This window comes from Squalius cephalus, assembly GCF_949319135.1.
Source record: "Squalius cephalus genome assembly, chromosome: 11".
Classification (NCBI taxonomy): Eukaryota; Metazoa; Chordata; class Actinopteri; order Cypriniformes; family Leuciscidae; genus Squalius; species Squalius cephalus.
The window spans coordinates 5,062,105-5,081,573 of NC_137132.1; the positions used below are offsets into that span (position 1 = coordinate 5,062,105).

The 19,469-nt window shown below is 40.1% G+C and overlaps 2 protein-coding genes across 6 annotated transcripts in view; one reads left to right on the top strand and one right to left on the bottom strand.

Annotated features, from left to right (window-relative positions):
- LOC307167501 (uncharacterized protein) overlaps positions 1 to 15,924 on the bottom strand; it is a 155,653-nt gene extending 139,729 nt beyond the window's left edge. The window contains exons 1-3 of one of the 4 annotated variants that reach the window (XR_013822803.1): positions 3,780 to 3,906; positions 2,748 to 2,798; positions 2,336 to 2,569 (exon numbers count right to left, since the gene is read on the bottom strand). The gene's annotated coding sequence lies outside the window, so the exon portion shown is untranslated. Of the gene's footprint in view, positions 1 to 2,335; positions 2,570 to 2,747; positions 2,799 to 3,779; positions 3,907 to 15,877 lie in introns of those variants that run through there. The other 3 variants (XR_013822802.1, XM_079886661.1, XM_079886660.1) reach the window with 3 other exon arrangements.
- The window catches only part of LOC307167486 (uncharacterized protein), a 565,869-nt gene that overhangs the window by 281,806 nt on the left and 264,594 nt on the right, over positions 1 to 19,469 (top strand). The gene's annotated exons all lie outside the window — the stretch shown is intronic.

Sequence of the window (19,469 nt, forward strand, 5' to 3'; positions counted from 1 at the left end):
TTTTTGGTAATTTCATGACTAATACTTACTTACTAATTGACAACAAAACTACGACACTACGATTTATTTATTCATGTATTATTATTTATAATGAAGTGATGATATACAGCACACGCTGTATTTGCAGTATAACGGCTGACAACAGTGACAAGATAGGAAAGTGTGTATTCCTAAGGTGAGAGACTTTTTTATTTCATGACAAGATATGAAAATAACATTACAATAATGACACTGACATATAATTTTGCAACATCTCTGACCGCAGATACTGAATCAGGAAAACATGTTTTCTCAGTTGCTTTTTCTTAAAATGAGTCTGACAGAAGAAAGTCTTTCAAAATAAAAGCCTTGCATCATAAAATCATAGAATTATGTTTGTTGTTGTTTCTTTGAATGCAAACTCTGCAACCCACTCTTTTGGAAGGAACTCACACCATTTACTTGAATTAATTTGACATAAAAATGAAATGTTGCTCATTGTGACGACTTCTTATGACATATCTTCATGTGACTCAGAAGGCTTCTTTTCTTTTTGAAGCTCTTCTCACACTGAGTACAGTCGTACGGCTTCTCTCCAGTATGAACTCTCTGATGTTCTTTCAGGTTTCCAGACCGAGTGAAACTCTTGTCACAATATGAGCACTTGTAAGGTTTTTCTCCAGTATGAATTTTTTGGTGCTGTTTCAGATCACCAGCTCTAGTAAAGCTCTTCCCACAGTCACAACACACATGATCTCTCACTTCATTGTGTGTTTTCTGGTGCAGTTTAAAATGCCCCAGCCTTGAAAAACTCTTTCCACAGAGAGAACACACATGAGGCTTCTCATCTGAATGAACTATCAAGTGTTTTTTTAGTTGTGATGATGAAATAAAAGCTTTACCACATTGATCACAGTTAAATGGCTTTTCTCCAGAGTGAATGTGCAGATGATAACTGAGACCTGATGCATTAGAAAAACTATGTCCACACTGAGTGCAGTCGTATGGCTTCTCTCCAGTGTGAACTCGCTCGTGTAATTTAAGAGATCCAGACTGAGGAAAACTCTTTCCACACTGAGTGCATGTATATGGTTTCTCTCCCGTGTGAATTCTCATATGTTTCTTAAGTTCTCCTTTCTGTGTGAAACTCTTTCCACACTGAGTGCATGTATATGGTTTCTCTCCAGAGTGAACACGCAGATGAGCACTGAGACCTGATGCTTGAGAAAAACTCTTTCCACACTGAGTGCAGGTGTGCGTCTTTTTGGCTTTTGTTCTCTGAATTGTAAAGTTATGATGTTCCTCCTCTTCATTCAGTTCTTGCCTTTGCTCTTTCACTCTCACCTGGTCTAAAATACACAGAAATACAGTTTGAATCAGTTCAAGTGAACCCTGATTTAATATCAGAAAGCAGAGGTGGACAGTAACAAAGTACATTTACTTGAGCACTTAAGTACACTTTTTGAGTATCTGTACTTGAGTATAATTTTTTCTGGAAACATTTTACTTTAACTTCACTACATTTGAAAGACACATATCATACTTTTTACTCCACTACATTTTTGTCAAGGTCCTTGAGTAGAAAGTATTAATGTCAGTCAGGGGATGATTTTGGTTGGAAAGGAAAGTTGAGTTGACGTCAGAACCTGACTGACGTGGATTCTGACATCAATCTGATTTTCAACGTTGGGTTTGGTCTTCTTAATGCAAATTTTGTCATTGTTTTGGAGCACACTAGCTTATAACAGTAAGGCTAACATATTCATACTAAAAGCCAAAAAAATTTAAATAGGGCACTATTTGAGGGTGTCCGAAACCATTGTGGACGTTATTGAATGCACTTATTCAATCTCAAATTCAATCCCACTACCCACTACTACTTAGAAATAAATGTGATATTGATATGACGGTAGGCAGGCATAGATTCAGAGGCATAAGGTACTGTAAGTATTACATACAACGACGCAACAATAATAAAATAATACTTTTGATACTTGATACTTTTAAAAACAAGTACTTCTGTACTTTTACTGAAGTAAAAATCAGTCTTTACAACTTTTACTTGTAATGGAGTAATATTTGACCAGTAGTATCTGTACTTTCACTCAAGTAAGGAAGTTGTGTACTTTGTCCACCTCTGACAGAAAGTAACAGAGATCAGGTTTCAGATCTTTATGTGGCAAAGTTTTGTTCTGTCATTCTCTTGTTTATACAGTTAAAATATGTTTGACAACTGCTATATACAAGGTTATGATAATTTAGATGCATTTCTCCTTCATTTATCATCCATATACAGCTTATTAATTCACATCCACTAAAACAGTCAACAATGAAGAATCAAGAATGGACACCAACCTATTTGTTCCTCAGTATCTTCATGTTTTATTCTGGATGGTTCTGGATCCCTCATGTCTTCAATCTCCTCTTTAATAAACTCCATCTTTAACAGTCACACAGATTTCAGCTGCTACTCCTGGAGTTTGTCCTTCTCTTGTAGGATGATGGGAATATTCCCAGTATTTATTGGTGAATTGTTGTGGGAGGGGCTTCACTGCAGGTGTGAACTGTGATCACTGTGTTTTTATCCAATCTGCATTTAAAAAGTACAGAGCCATCATGTTAAACTGCTGCTGAAAAGCCTCTTTGTCTCCACAGGTTTCCTGTTTTCAGCTCATTCATTATGGTGATGTCTGAGATCTTCTGTAAATTGGCACATTAAGCACATTTTATTGGTGTCAACAGGCTGAAACAAACTACAGCATCATCACCTTTGAAATTTCACTTCAGTTTTTGTATTTGCTCTTTCACTTCCATCTGGTCTGAAACATATTAAAACAAGTTGTTAGAATGAGTTCAAGGAGGATAAATGTGAATTTTCAAGTGAACCCTGATTTAATAACCGAAAACAAGTGAGATATGTTTATCAAATATTATATTTTTGATGTTAATGGTCAAACTGTGAACGACAACTGGTGTACAAGATTATGATATAAATGCATTTATTTTCCTAGATTATTTGCTTATTTTTCACAGCTCTTATGATTGGCATCTAATAGTGTATAAACTAAGCCAATCAGTCAGTGATCATCATGCATTTTAACTAATTGAAAAAATTCATAAAATCAGCCATGATTTTTTTTTTTTAAACATTGAAAATGATGTTTTGTGTAAAAGGTAACTATGGAAATAAACGATAATAAAAAATATCGTTATTATAATATAAGAAATAAAAAAATTGTCTTGTAAATATATAGCAAATTTCACCTAAATGAGCCACATCTGCAGTTTATTGACAGAGGACAGACAATAAACACACACACGTCTTCAGATTCACTGTCTTTCAGCTGAAGGATGCATGAGAAAAGACATGTTAATTACCGTCCTCCCTAACAGTAACTGCAATTCATCTAATACACAGGTCACACATATGGCTATAAACATACATTAACATCAAAATCAAAGCTAAACACATGTAAACGACATTTCCACATACTCAATCCACCAAAATGATATGTGGAGAAGTTTTTTTTTTTTAAAGCGTGTTAATAAGTCTAAAAATACATCAGACTTTTGGCAGAAAAATGCATACATAAACTTGTTCCGGTTTTATGGCACTTCCATAATTAATATAAACTCAAATCTTCACTTAATTGTAACGAGGCTTCAGCAAAGTGAGGATCATTTGCAGCTTTATAGTAATCTTGGTTCGTACAATCAGAGTCAATCACCAGCAAACACAACAGTAGAGACAAAGCAACTCATAATGCTTAAACAGGCATAAGGTCAGGCAGCAAACTTACATAAATCAGTCCACAATAGAAAACAGTCCAGGGCAGACAGCAAAGAATCACGAAGAGAATAAACAGCCCAAGAGTAATCCACGGGAAGACAAAACCAAGGGAAGAAACAATCAGAGATGTTCACCAGGGCAAGACAAAACCAGCATGTTCACCATATGATGTTCACCAGCATATTTTCACTCTTTATTGCAGAGACCTACCTGGGGTGCGTTTCCCCACAGCACCGTTAGCCGAACTATGATCGCAAGTTCCGTCGTTATCAACGTAGTTCAACGAGTCTGTGTTTCCCGAAACCATCGTTCCAATGAACATCCGCAAACAGCATCGCAAAGTTGTGTGGTTGGTTTGGCATCTTTCAACCTGTGGTTGGAAGCATAGTTTCTAGTTTGCATGACACGTGGACTTAAAGGGGGGGGTGAAATGCTCATTTTCACTCAATCTCCTGTTAATCTTGAGTACCTATAGAGTAATATTGCATCCTTCATATCTCCAAAAAGTATTTTGTTTTATTAAATTTTTAACATAAAGATAGGCTGTACCGAGTCTTTCCGGAAAAAAACGAGCGGCTGGGGGCGGGCCGTGTGGGCGAAGCTTAGCTGTGCTAACGCGCCAAGCTAGTGACAACACACAGAGACATTTGTTCAACAAACAGTTTTACTCACCGTCCGGTTCCAACGCACGACCGCGAAACTTTATCATTGTGACTGCTCGATCCTTAAGCATTAGACGATCTGCAAATCTGTAGATCTGGGCTTTGTTTATAAAACAATCATCGTCGAAATGCAGGGAACAAAAGTCTTACACAACTCCGTTTATGCTCAGGAAAACAAACTCCATCCACTGGTTCCTTAACGCTGGGTTCTTTGGGAATCTGTGCAGGGTTGTCTTGCCCTGGCAACCAAAAACACACTTCTTTGGTGACATTGACTTCCCAAAAGCCGGGCAGGGCGCTTTGATGGCGAACTGCTTTCACTCTCTTGCTCTGGTCTACGAGTGCGCGCGCAGCCGCGATCTTACCGGAGAAGTGCCCTTAGGACCCATATAAGGAAATTCCGCCCTATCTTACGTAAGACAGAGCCATACTCGAAAAAAACTTTCCGAAACTTGTGACAAACCGGAAGGAGTATTTTTGGAACAAAAATACTCCTTCAAACGTACAACTTAGTTTTTGAAACTTTGTCCATGTTTAGCATGGGAATCCAACTCTTTACCAGTGTAAAAAACTCAGTATGCATGAAATAGCATTTCACCCCCCCTTTAATAAATCTATTGAGCCAGTGAAAATTGTCTCATCCCAGACAAAAGAGCTAATGCAGAATGTGGAGAAGCTTTGGAAAATGAACATACTGCCATACCAGAGTGGTAAACTTTTTTTGATTTTGTATCCTCAATATGTCCCGAGTAAGGAAAAAAAAGACCTGAAGAATCCCATATATCCCAGAAGACCCAGATATAGCCTATTCATACGCCTATTCATTCTTTTTCTCATGTGAAAAGGGTAAAGATTTTAACCTTTAGATACCACCATGAAAATTACTGAGTTGATTACTTACATTAAGACAAACAAAAAATATATTACAAGTTTTTTTTAATTGTTTGTTAACATGGACAAACAGTGCATAATCTAATTATGTATGTGCTAATTTGCATAAATACCACAACAGATCTAAACATTGGGTATAGCCAGGTGAAAATATCTTGTTGAATCTTGTTGACATATAACAGTAAAATACTTGATGTTAATGTCTGAATGGAACCCATTTAGGCTACCCATGAACATTAATACATAGAGGCAGGAAGATGTCCTCTAAACCAGCCTTTATTAATTATTATTGCAGAGATGGGGTTTGGGGCTGGGTCCGTGGGACTGTTTCTGGGGGACGAGTGCAGAAGACAAAAAGGTAGGTAAAATAAAAAGTGAACTCCCAGAAACAGTCCTACGGACCCAGCCCCAAACTCCATCTCTGCAATAATAATTAATAAAGCCTGGTTTAATAATTAATAAAGGCTACACCGTTTGTCCATGTTAACAAACAATTTCAAAAAACTTGTAATACATTTTTTGTTTGTCTTGATGCAAGTAATCAACTCAGTAATTTTCATGGTGATATCTAAAGGTAAACATTTTTTACCCTATTCATGTGAGAAAAAGAATGAATAGGCGTATGAATAGGCTATATTTGGGTCTTTTTCAAAACTTTCCCCTAATGGGATTCTTCAGGGCTTTTTTTTTCCTTACTCAGGACATATTGAGGATACAAAATCAGTTGAGTTTGCTTCTGTTGCAATTTGTTCAAGGTTGACCCCCATTTTGGCTTAAAATGACTGGACTACAAGGCGAGTACAGGTTGCAGATGTCCACAGATATGCCACGCCCCTTCTACGGATGCGAGACATTCCCCCGCTCCAAGCTCCTAAGGAAGCCGTCCTACCTAGCCTCAGAAGTCTGGAGAGATGCTTGGCCCAGGACCCCCTACAAGCCGACGAGTACTGTGCAGCAATTCGCAAGTTGGTGGAGACGGGAGCAGTTAAGAAGATTGACTTAAGGGAAGCCTCAACCACAGATGAGTCGTGGTATATACCCTAGTGATGTAGTACTGGAGGTCGGTCTCGGACTCGAGTCCGGTCTCGAGACCGATTTCTGCTTTCTCGGACTCGACTCGGACTTGTTCTTACAAAGACTCGGTCTTGACTCGGACTCGACCCTTCAAAGACTCGGTCTTGACTCGGACTCGGCATAGGCGGTCTCGTCCCATCACTAGTCCACTAGAATACATACCACTAGAAAATTTTAATTGACTGTTCGCAAAGACCCGCCCCCCTTAGTTACTGTCGCTATGTCCGACAAGCTACACCGTTCTCACGCCACACCATGTTCTCACGCAGTGAAAAATACATCGCGGAGCAGAGAGGAGACTGACAACAAGCTGACAGACAGGACAGACCAGGTTACTTTTCGGTTACTTTTGATATTAAACATATTAAACAAAGTCTCGCCTTTCAAATTTGGTCATTTTTTAAAAGAAATTTAAACAATAAATACCGTTTTGTGGCTCTTAAATGTGTCGTGACAGATCGCTGTAGAGCATCAGTTAAAGCTGCTCGTGAACCGATCATCTCTTCCTTCTAGTTAATTTATAGCCTCAAATAAACATGAACAAACATAAGAAGCAATGTTGTTTTAACCACGGCGTCAGTACACTCCGTGTTTCAAGTTCAAATCCTCCCATGTTAACCAACGGACTCGGTCTCGACTCGGACTCGACCCTTCAAAGACTCGGTCTTGACTCGGACTCGACTGAATTTGAAAACCAACGGACTCGGTCTCGACTCGGACTCGACCCTTCAAAGACTCGGTCTTGACTCGGACTCGGCATAGGCGGTCTCGTCCCCATCACTAATATACCCCACCACTTAGTGAGCCGTAATGGAAAGAGTTGTTTGGTCTTTAACTGCTCCTTCCAATTCCGAGGTCAAAGCCTCAATGATACCCTCCTTCCTGGACCAACATTGGGAGCCTCTCTTCTGGGCGTTTTATTGCGCTTCAGGAAACATGCGGTAGCAGTCACTGGTGACATCAGAGGCATGTTTCACTGTTGTCAACACTGCTTACATTAGATAAATGTGCTGTAAGTAAAGTAAATAAATCTATAAAGTAACTAAACGTAAGGGTTACACTTTATTTCGATAAAGTAACTTTTCAGCTACATGTCAACTAACTCTCATTAGAGTATTAGTAGACTGTAGTAGACTGTCAGTAGAATGTTAGGTTATGGTTAGGTGTTAAGCCTGAAACACACCAAGCCGAAAGATGGAACTCTGATTGGCTGTTCACCTTAGTGAACGAGTCAGAGCACGAAAATAATAGCAAAACAGCGAGCAAAGAAGTCAAAACGGTACAGCTAGAAGGCTGTTCTAATGTTACGTCATCTTACCTGAGTGTTCCTTGGCGAATATTTCAATATTAACATGAGCGAAGTGGATTAAAGAAAGTGTTTAACAGGATTGATATTCAAAACGGTAAGCACGCACTGCTTTGTATATGGTTTGTGTATCTCCAGCCTGCAGCGTCGGTTTCCCTTTTTTAATGACGAATATAGACGAATATATCTGCAGAAATAGACAGTTGTCTCATTTACACACAGGCGCAAAATGCGCATTCTAGCTAACAGTCGGCAGTAGTTCTCTCGGGGTGTGTTCAAGTTTTTTACCCCGACTCGAGGCGACAACACATTCAGCTTTTATCAGCGCTAGTTCGCCAGCATTGGCTTTGTGTGTTCCAGGCTTTAGGGTTCGGAGAACAAGTTGATTTGTAGTTGCCTCACTCCACCTGCCCTGATGAGACCCTCCATCACTCCACCTGTCCTTATGAGACCCTCCATCACTCCACCTACCCTGATGAGACCCTCCATCACTCCACCTGTCCTTATGAGACCCTCCATCACTCCACCGCCCTGATGAGACCCTCCATCACTCCACCTGTCCTTATTAGACCCTCTATCACTCCACCTGCTCTTATGAGACCCTCCATCACTCCACCTGTCCTTATTAGACCCTCTATCACTCCACCTGCTCTTATGAGACCCTCCATCACTCCACCTGTCCTTATTAGACCCTCTATCACTCCACCGCCCTGATGAGACCCTCCATCACTCCACCTGTCCTTATGAGACCCTCCATCACTCCACCTACCCTGATGAGACCCTCCATCACTCCACCTGTCCTTATGAGACCCTCCATCACTCCACCGCCCTGATGAGACCCTCCATCACTCCACCTGTCCTTATTAGACCCTCTATCACTCCACCTGCTCTTATGAGACCCTCCATCACTCCACCTGTCCTTATTAGACCCTCTATCACTCCACCTGCTCTTATGAGACCCTCCATCACTCCACCTGTCCTTATGAGACCCTCCATCACTCCACCGCCCTGATGAGACCCTCCATCACTCCACCTGTCCTTATTAGACCCTCTATCACTCCACCTGCTCTTATGAGACCCTCCATCACTCCACCTGTCCTTATTAGACCCTCCATCACTCCACCTGTCCTTATGAGACCTTCCATCACTCCACCTGTCCTTATTAGACCCTCCATCACTCCACCTGCTCTTATGAGACCCTCCATCACTCCACCTGTCCTTATTAGACCCTCTATCACTCCACCTGCTCTTATGAGACCCTCCATCACTCCACCTGTCCTTATGAGACCCTCCATCACTCCACCTGTCCTTATGAGACCTTCCATCACTCCACCTGTCCTTATTAGACCCTCCATCACTCCACCTGCTCTTATGAGACCCTCCATCACTCCACCGTCCTGATGAAACCCTCCATCACTCCACCTGCCCTGATGAGACCCTCCATCACTCCATCTATCCTTATGAGACCCTCCATCACTCCACCACCCTGATGAGACCCTCCATTACTCCACCTGCCCTGATGAGACCCTCCATCAATCCACCTGCCCTTATGAGATCCTCCATCACTCCACCTGCCCTTATGAGACCCTCCATCACTCCACCTGCCCTTATGAGATCCTCCATCACTCCACCTGCCCTTATGAGACCCTCCATCACTCCACCGCCCTGATGAAACCCTCCATCACTCCACCTAGGGGTGGGCGATATCTCGATATTTACGATATATCGAGATATTTTTTAAACTCGATATGGATTTTGACATATCGTATATATCGATATATTGTTTATATTTAATTCTGATTTCGCCACTTTGCTTGTTTGCCTTCTCTGTGCTGTGCTCGCCCCCGCCCTCCTCCGCCTCCTTGCTTTTGTTCCCCCTCCCCTCGCGTGTTGTCTCATTCAACCAAGTCCCCCGAGTCCGGTCAGGCACATCAATCTTTCCCCGCCCAGCGAGTGCTTGAAGTGCGTCAGAAACAGCGCGCGCGCGATCAGTTGTTGTTGGTAATTTTTTGTGTAACGTCGCCTCTCGCCGCATTGCTTTTGTTTGAGGGCGCTTAACACACTCACACTTAACATGCTCCCCTGTAGAAACGGGCCTGGCAGCTCGCGCCAGGTCTAGACACGGTGAAAGTTTCCTGATTGTGACGGATGGCCGAATTTACATGACACATTATAAATTAGCATTAGCCTACCTATTCTGCTATAGATACAGTGCCAAAAAGAAGAGGATAAAGGTGGATAAAGACAGAGGTAAAGCGATGTAATGAATGAACAGTTTATCTAATTGCATAGTAGTAAGATACTGTAATTTAATGGCAGTTATTTTTACCTTAAACTTTATGCTAGCAGTTGTTCTGAGTTCCCCAGAGGCCCCAGACAGTGTGATTTTGTAACAATCATGTCAATTTTTAGATGCATTAGTATCACTTTTTTTTTTGATTAATGTTTTACTCTACAGTTGTGCAGTTTTTGGGGGATATATGGCATTTTTTTATTTATTTGCCAAAATTAGTAATGATATTTCTATACAGGTTTATTTAAAATAGTGCAATATGTATTAGTTCTTCCTTTATTTTACAGTTAAATTATTATTTTTGTATACAGGAATTTTTTTTTTTTTTTTTTAAATGTTGCAGAAACACTTTGTTCCTACATGAACTGCCTACCTATTTGCACTTCAATAAAAAAAGACTTTGTGGTATTTGGCATATTTGTTTTTGCAGTAGTTTTTGGGGGGTTATTTTTCCTGTAAAGATATCGAGATATATGTTTTGCTCCATATCGCCCAGCCCTAACTCCACCTGCCCTGATGAGACCCTCCATCACTCCATCATTCCTTATGAGATCCTCCATCACTCCACCACCCTGATGAGACCCTCCATTACTCCACCTGCCCTGATGAGACCCTCCATCAATCCACCTGCCCTTATGAGATCCTCCATCACTCCACCTGCCCTTATGAGACCTCCATCACTCCACCTGTCCTTATGAGACCCTCCATCACTCCACCTGCCCTTATGAGACCTCCATCACTCCACCTGCCCTTATGAGACCCTCCATTACTCCACCTGCCCTGATGAGAACCTCCATCACTCCACCACCCTGATGATACCTTCCAACACTCCACCTTCCCTTATGAGACCCTCCATCACTCCACCTGTCCTTATGAGACCTTCCATCACTCCACCTGTCCTTATTAGACCCTCCATCACTCCACCTGTCCTTATGAGACCCTCCATCACTCCACCGTCCTGATGAAACCCTCCATCACTCCACCTGCCCTTATGAGACCCTCCATCACTCCACCGACCTGATGAAACACTCCATCACTCCACCTGCCCTGATGAGACCCTCCATCACTCCATCTATCCTTATGAGATCCTCCATCACTCCACCACCCTGATGAGACCCTACATTACTCCACCTGCCCTGATGAGACCCTCCATCAATCCACCTGCCCTTATGAGATCCTCCATCACTCCACCTGCCCTTATGAGACCTCCATCACTCCACCTGTCCTTATGAGACCCTCCATCACTCCACCACCCTGATGAGACCCTCCATTACTCCACCTGTCCTTATGAGACCCTCCATCACTCCACCGCCCTGATGAGACCCTCCATCACTCCACCTGCCCTGATGAGAACCTCCATCACTCCACCACCCTGATGATACCTTCCAACACTCCACCTTCCCTTATGAGACCCTCCATCACTCCACCTGTCCTTATGAGACCCTCCATCACTCCATCTACCCTGATGAGACCCTCCATCACTCCACCCGTCCTTATGAAACCCTCCATCAATCTACCGGCCTGATGAGACCCTCCATCACTCCACCGCCCTGATGAGACCCTCCATCACTCCATCTTCCCTGATGAGACCCTCCATCACTCCACCTGCCCTTATGAGACCCTCCATCACTCCACCTGTCCTTATGAGACCCTCCATCACTCCACCTGTCCTTATGAGACACTCCATCACTCCACCTGCTCTCATGAGACCCTCCATCACTCCACCACCCTGATGATACCTTCCAACACTCCACCTTCCCTTATGAGACCCTCCATCACTCCACCTGTCCTTATGAGACCCTCCATCACTCCATCTACCCTGATGAGACCCTCCATCACTCCACCTGTCCTTATGAAACCCTCCATCAATCTACCGGCCTGATGAGACCCTCCATCACTCCACCGCCCTGATGAGACCCTCCATCACTCCATCTTCCCTGATGAGACCCTCCATCACTCCACCTGCCCTTATGAGACCCTCCATCACTCCACCTGTCCTTATGAGACACTCCATCACTCCACCTGTCCTTATGAGACACTCCATCACTCCACCTGCTCTTATGAGACCCTCCATCACTCCACCACCCTGATGATACCTTCCAACACTCCACCTTCCCTTATGAGACCCTCCATCACTCCACCTGTCCTTATGAGACCCTCCATCACTCCATCTACCCTGATGAGACCCTCCATCACTCCACCTGTCCTTATGAAACCCTCCATCAATCTACCGGCCTGATGAGACCCTCCATCACTCCACCGCCCTGATGAGACCCTCCATCACTCCATCTTCCCTGATGAGACCCTCCATCACTCCACCTGCCCTTATGAGACCCTCCATCACTCCACCTGTCCTTATGAGACACTCCATCACTCCACCTGCTCTTATGAGACCCTCCATCACTCCACCGCCCTAATGAGACCCTCCATCACTCCACCTGCCTTTATTGCCTCAGATTGTGAAGCACAGTGCAGCACGCAACAACCTCAGGCACGAAGGAATGGCTCACCTCTGGTGGTCAGCTGATTCATCAGAATAAAGCTGCAGAATGAGAACAGCTGTGTCGAGATGGCAGCAGGATGTGGGGTTCAGTGCCTGTAAACACATGATTCTTAAAACAATAAGTTTGAATAAAGCTTTGTTTCATGTGTTGTTGACCGGTATATGCATTTGTTTACTTGTTTTCATTTCTCCTCATGATGCTCGAGCTTCAAAAGAATAACCATGTTACCGCCAGACAGTACAGCGGCTGTTTGCGGATTGGTTGGCAGTCCGAATGTTGCCAAATATTTTCTTTAACCATAATCGTTTAAAAATTAAATTACATTTTAAATTAACAAATATTGTAAGTAAACAACAATAGCCCAAGTTTAGAAAAAACATTTATTATTAAGACTTTATCAAATATTTCTGCATCAATTTTTAGGCTACGCCTGTGTCTCACACTATTTACTTGAATGTATTTGACATGAAAATGAATTGTTGCTCATTGTGACTACTTCTTACGACATATCTTCATGTGACTCAGAAGGCTTTTTTTATGTTTGAAGCTCTTCTCACACTGAGTACAGTAATACAGCTTCTCTCTAGTATGAACTCGCTCATGTTCTTTCAGGTTTCCAGACTGAGTGAAACTCTTGTCACAATATGAGCACTTGTAAGGTCTTTCTCCAGTATGAATTCTTTGGTGCTGTTTCAGATTGTCAACTTTAGTAAAGCTCTTCCCACAGTCAAAGCACACATGATCTCTCACTTCATTGTGTGTTTTCTGGTGCAGTTTAAAACTGTCCAGCCTTGAAAAACTCTTTGCACAGAGTGAACAGACATGAGGCTTCTCATCTGAATGAACTTTCAGGTGTGTTTTTAGATGTGATGATGAAAAAAAATCTTTACCACACTGATCACAGTTAAATGTTTTTTCTCCAGAGTGAACGTGCAGATGATCTCTGAGAGTTGATGCATGAGAAAAACTCTTTCCACACTGAGTGCATGTATACGGTTTCTCTCCAGTGTGAATTCTTAAGTGTGTGTTAAGGTTTCCTTTCTGTGTGAAACTCTTTCCACACTGAGTGCAGGTGTGCGTCTTTTTGGCTTTTGTTCTCTGAATTTTTGAGTTACGATGTTCCTCCTCCTCTTCATTCAGTTCTTGTCTTTGCTGTTTCACTCTCACCTGGTCTAAAATACACAGAAATACAGTTAGAATTAGTTAAAGTGAACCCTGATTTAATAGCAGAAAGCAACAGAGATCAGGTATAAGATATTTTATGTGGCAAAGTTTTGTTCTGCCATTCCCTTGTTAATATAGTTAAAATATGTTAGACAACTGCTATATACAAGGTTATGATTTAGATGCATTTCATCATTTATCATCCATATACTGCTTATTAATTCACATCTACCAAAGCAGTCAACAATGAAGAATCAAGAATGGACACCAACCTATTTGTTCCTCAGTATCTTCATGTTCTTTTCTGGATGGTTCTGGATCACTCATGTCTTCAATCTCCTCTTTAATAAACTCCAACTTTAACAGATTTCAGCTGCTACTCCTGGAGTTTGAAACTGAAATTTCACTTCAGTTCTTGTCTTTGCTCTTTCACTTCCACTGAAATATATTAAAACATTAAGTTGTTAGAATTAGTTCTGGAGGATAAATGTATATTTTGAAGTGAACCCTGATTTAATAACAGCAAACAAGTGAGATCTGTTTATCAAATATCATATTTTTGATGTACCAAAGGTTAGATTTGCCATCCTCTTGTTAAAGGGATACAGGGTTTCTGCAGGTTTCAGTAAGTCAAATTTAAGACCTTTTTAAGACATGTTCAATGTTGTTATGGAAAGGGGTGTTTGGTTGGTTCTTGTCACATGACCTGCGGTACATTTGTGGCATTCTGAAAAGTTTATATTTTTTTCATCTCGTTGCACCTGGTAAAAAAAATGTGCGTGTCGCTTCAATTATGAGCGCTCTTGCCGCGCCACTACATTTGAACAAACTTGAGCGCGCAAAAGACGCAATATGTGAACGGCCTCTGGCGAGCTAGCTCATATCAAGCCACGAGCTATTGGTAGCACGCGAGCGACGTGTTGGACATCCCTGCTCTAGGGCTCCGCTTTGTAGGCTACAACTCGATACTTTTTTTCTACTTTGTAATAACTTTCTGCGGCCAGCGTTTCTGGAAATGAATAAGGGTAAACACTTTTTTAGACCTGACTAAATTAAATTTAAGACCTAGGATGAAAATCTGGCCGTTTTTAAGACTTTTTAAGGCCTTAAATTTAAAGTTCAGAATTTTAGACTTTTTAAGACTTTTTAAGACCCCGCGGAAACCCTGGGATAGTTAACCAAAAACTGAAAATTACCTCATGATTTACTCACTCTCAAGTCATCCTAGGTGTATATGACTTTCTTCTTTCAGACGAATACAATCTGAGTTATAATAAAAAATGTCCTGGCTTTTCCAAGCTTTATAATGGAAGTGAATGGCCTTTTCTGTTGTGAAGTCCATAAAAATGCATCTATCCATGATAAAAGTGCTCCACACGGCCCTGGGCGGTTAATAAAGGCCTATGTTTTTTCACATACATTTTTGTGTGCTGTATGTACAGTAAGGGAGGTATTGGCAAAGTCTCACCTGTAGTAACTCAGTCTGGTCATACTACATGGTTATGTATGTTATGGTTATACTACAACACTTATTTTGGGAAAATTAGTTGTTGTTTTTTGCATTTTTGCATTATTTTTATGATTTGTTATTATGAAAAATATTCAAAAACTTAACTGTAATTCTCTGTATTGTTGCCAAATTCAGATCACACATTGTTATACAATTATACAATTGTATTGAATTTATCCAAAACAAAGTCTTATTATATAACCAGCAGGACAGCGGTGATGTGTGATCTTAATTCGGCAACAATACAGAGAATTAGTTAAGTTTTTGAATATTTATCAGGTTTTGCACTTTGCAGACGGTCCCTTCTCAGCAGCCTGCGCATACTTAGAGATCAATGTATTCTGTCCACTGCGAAGGAAAGCTCGTTTTGAGGAAAATGAGGTTCTGCAGGTGTTATTTGTGTAGTAACAACGTTTAGTTCACGATTTATTGAACACGGAAGCCCGCGAATATAAAACCAACTTTATCTAAGTCTATAAACATACATCAACATCAAAATGAAAATGAAAGCTAAACCCACAGACTCAATCCACCAAAATTGTGAAGAAATGTATGTGTTTTTTTTTAAAAAACGAGCGTTAATAAAACTCCAAAAATACATCGAACTGTTGACAAAAAAACGCATAGCCTACATAAACTTGTAACTATTATCATAATGAATAAAAACTCGAAACTACACTATTTTCACTCTTTAATGCGGAGACCTACCTGACTCTCTCCAGTCACGGGCTGTTCTGATTGAGCGCGCGCACGCGACCGGTCCATTACAAATGACGTCACTCACAGAACGAACTCAAAATAATATTCATAAACAAAAATATATATTTTCCCTGTGTCGTGCACAACAAAATAAATATGATATACATTAAGTAAAAGAACATAAAACATTTAAAGCATAGCCTATAGTTAATTGTTTCAGAATCGGAACAGTTACAACAACAACCCTCTCAACACTACAAAATAAATACATTATATTTGCACACACTTGCAACTTACTACAGCAGTTTTAATGCCATTTTATACCATCTTAAAATCAAGAAAACGACCAACTTTATTTTTCAGTATGTTTAACATTGTACAGCTTTTATTATTTTCTAACTACAGCAAGTGACTGTAGGCCTACAATCAGGAAATAATATAGTTAACATTGGTAAATAAGTAAATTACATGAATATTTCTTTTTTTTACATATTTTGCATAGGTTATCCAGTTAGAAAAAATACAAATAATTATTGACACTAAATTAAACTAGATCAGTCAAGTCACCTTCATTTATATAGTGCTTTTAACAATATTGTTTCAAAGCAGCTTTACAGTGATAATAGGAAATTAAAGTAACAGAGATTGTTTTGGCTTGACAGCCTTTATTTATTCATTTATTATTATTTATAATGAAGTGATATACAATGTGCTGTATTTGCAGTATAATGGCTGACAACAGTGACAAGACAGGAAAGTGTGTGTTCAGGTGAGATACTTTTTATTTAATAACAAGTTACGAATATAACATTATAATAATGACACTGACATATAGTTTTACAACATCTCTGACCGCAGACACTGAATTAGGAAAACGCAATGCATTCAGTTGCTTTTTCTTTAGAATGAGTCTGACAGAAGTATCAATAGCTTTCATGCATATCTTTCAAAATAAAAGCCTCGCATCAGAAATTCATAGAATTATGTTTGTTGTTGTTGTTTCTATAGCCCCTTTCACAGGGGCCGGGATTTGTCCCGTGATCGTTTGATTTTGGTTCATTCGCACTGCCAGTGATTTTCCAGAATCTCTGAGTGTGTTCACACACATCCAGTAAAGATCCCGTATCTAACCTTTTTATATTCATATCAAGTTGGGAGAAATATTAACTTTTTTGGATACATTTTTGGTAAAAATTCTTAGACGTCACTGTTTTGGCTCTCTGTGTTCTAATGAACGCTAATTAGTCCAGTCATTTTAAGCCAAAATGGGGGTCAACCTTGAACAAATTGCAAAGCAAACTCAACTGATTTTGTATCCTCAATATGTCATGAGTAATGAAAAAAAAAAGCCCTGAAGAATCCCATTAGGGGAAAGTTTCGAAAAAGACCCAAATATAGCCTATTCATATGCCTATTCTTTTTCTCACGTGAATAGGGTAAAATTTGTAACCTTTAGATATCACCATGAAAATTATGAAAGTTGATTACTTACATCAAGACAAACAAAAAATGTATTAAAAGTTATTTTGAAATTGTTTGTTAACATGGACAAATGGTGCATAATCTAATTATGTATGTGCTAATTTGCATAAATACCACAACATTGGGTATAGTCAGGTGAAAATGTCTTGTTGAATCTTGTTGACATATAACAGTAAAATACTTGATGTTAATGTCTGAATGGAACCCATTTAGGCTACCCATGAACATTAATACATAGAGGCAGGAAGATGTACTTTAAACCAGCTTTATTAATTATTATTGCAGAGATGGGGTTGGGGGCTGGGTCCGTGGGACTGTTTTTTTATTAATGGTCATGGGTAGCCTAAATGGGTTCCATTCAGACATTAACATTAAGTATTTTACAGTTATATGTCAACAAGATTCAACAAGACATTTTCACCTGGCTATACCTAATGTTTAGATCTGCTGTGGTATTTATGCAAATTAGCACATACGTAATTAGATTATGCACTGTTTGTCCATGTTAACACACAATTTCAAAAAACTACATTTTTTGTTTACTTCTGTTGCAATTTGTTCAACCTTTTTTCAGAAAATGACTGGACTAAATTGGTTGAGCAAAAGTTGGGGGGCAAGGTGTTAGAAATGGTATACAAGTTAAAAGTAGGTTGTTAGCCTATACGTTTTGTTATAGTTCCCATTATTTATTTTTCATTTAACAAGCTGAGACAAACCTTTGAAATCTATTTTAAAATATGTTTCTGCCTCTTATTAGAACTTATTAGAATTAGAACATTTATTATACAGAGTCTTTGGATGGCAATTTGTCTTAGGTCAACAATATTCTTTCACAAACCTAATGTGAACGTGAGAAATGTGTCTATGAAAAAAATCTTTAATGTATATATTGAATGAAAGTGAAAGCTAAATGACAAGTCAGAGAGTTACAAGTCAAAAACAACTTCCACAAAACTAGTGTCACAGAACACAAGTTAATTTCACAATACATTTGCATTATCTGAATCTCATTATTTATTTTGAAGTATTGGATCTGTAGAAAACTTTTACTCACAAAATCACACATCGTCAGTGAAATGGTAATTATTTGATGTTATTGTACAGAGCTTATAGACCCCTTTAATATTGCAGAGATGTGTGTAGGTTTTTTTAATACATCTGTTTATGAAATAACAGGTTTTACAACTAAACAAACAAAAGATAAAAAACCCTCTATATTAAATTTAAAAACTGTTATTGAGTGAATTGTTTCATATATGTTTCATACTGATAGTTGTTTTTCTTACATTTGTTTCCAGTCTCGTTTAAAAATTTTGGCATTTCTTTGAGTAAGCGTTCAATGAAAGAATAATTCAATAATTTTCTTGTTTTCCAACATATAAAACACAAATATTGTGGCATTTCACAGAAACATAAGTTTATTAGTTAAAGGCAGGGTAGGCAGGTTTTTTCTAAAAAAACTTTTTCCCAAATTTGTTTAAACGGTCTTTATATACCAATACATAATTAAAATGTAAGTACTCTGAAAAGGAGAGTATAAAAATCGAGTGTCTGTAGTCCTCTCAGGGCTGCAATAAACACAGCTACTTATTTCCATTCAGAACAAATGAAATGATTGGCTGGGTGACTGTCACTCTCCCTCGCTACCATGGCTACCACCCCTGCTGCTACAGGAGCTGCCCACATGCGCGCACCCATTTGACTCGAGGAGGGGAAGAGGCACGGAAGCTAGGAAGAATCACAATTACGGCAGAGAAAGAGCAGTCAAAATTCCCAGTACCTGCATATATAGTCAGCGAATGCAAACAAGGCAAAAAAAAGGAAGACAGTATTCGAAAAGTCTATGACCAAAAAGTCTTTGGATAAAGCAAGAAGTCAGAAGAGAGTCAATATCGGCGTGGCTTTCCAGTGGTGGCAACAACTGAGGGACCTCAAGGGTCATAATGATAAAGTTAGGTATTTTATTACATGTGATTCTGACATGATGTCACTATATGCACTGCGCTCCTCTCCGCTCGGCGCTGACAAACGCGTCCTCCAGCTGAGCGATCGGCATCACGCGTTCATGTGTTTTGGGGCCGTGGCTTTGGAAGGAGCCCAGAAGGGAGGGGGTGG